This window comes from Coenobita brevimanus, chromosome 3, assembly GCF_032717465.1.
Source record: "Coenobita brevimanus isolate Jiangsu-jjx chromosome 3, ASM3271746v2, whole genome shotgun sequence".
NCBI classification, from domain to species: domain Eukaryota; kingdom Metazoa; phylum Arthropoda; class Malacostraca; order Decapoda; family Coenobitidae; genus Coenobita; species Coenobita brevimanus.
In genome coordinates this window covers 2078598-2079625 of record NC_136956.1, presented here as the reverse complement: position 1 = coordinate 2079625, position 1028 = coordinate 2078598, and positions in this window count along the sequence as shown.

The window sequence follows — 1028 nt, the reverse complement described above, 5'->3', positions numbered from 1 at the left end:
ACGGAACTCTCCCGCCATCACCATAGCAGGAATACAAGAGGACCTGCCGGGCTAGCTGCCCATCAGTCAGACCGGGGTTGAAATGTTTCTTCAGTTCCTAACAGCACCCCTGAGACGGCCAATAGCCGCTCACCCTCCTACAGGAGACGGCCTGAAGCTGCTCTGGAGGAAACCAGGAGACAGTCTGAAGCCGCTCCCACCTTCGTCAGTAGACGGCCTGAAGCAGCTCGGAAGGTGCCCTACAAAGAGACGGCCTGCAGCTGCTCGCCCTCCTACAGGAGATGGCCTGAAGCCACTCTGGAGGAAAAGAGGAGATGGCCTGAAGCCGCTCCTGCCTTCGTCAGGAGACGGCCTGAAGCCGCTCGGAAGGTGCTCCTCGGAGAGACGGCCTGCAGCCGCTCACCCTCCTACAGGAGATGGCCTGAAGCCGCTCCAGAGGCCAATCAGGAGACGGCCGGTAGCCGCTCCCGCCTTTGTCAGGAGACGGCCAGAAGCCACTCTGAAGGTGCCCCCGGAGAGTCAGACTGTAGCCACTCTACCCTCCTGCAGGAGGCGGCCGGTAGCTGCTCCGAAGGTGTCCCGAGACAGCCACGGCCAGTAGCCGGGCCCTACCACCAGAGACGGCCTGAATTAAGCCGCTCCTTTGTCAGGTGCTGAGCCTGGTCCACCTACCCACGACTTAGAGGGAGCCCCCAGCCTGGAGGAGTATTGGAGAGGCCCTGTGACCACCACCGGGCTCTTCTCCCTGCAGCCAGTGGAGACGCCCCTGACGGACCCTGACGCCAGCCGACGCCACAGCTCACTCCTGACGGGATCCCCAACCTGCGAGGACCGCAGCCTCTCGACCGCCCCTCAGACTCCCGGGCGGGACCTCCCCGCACCCAGGCGCCGGAGATCCCCAGCCTCCGTCAGGCGCCTGCCTCAGAAGTTCAGGTGACTGTTCGGCCCCAGCCCAGAGGGCCAGACTCCCACCCCGAGCCCAGAAGCCTCAGGCCCCGACGTCCCCTGCAGCCCCAGACGAGAAAGGA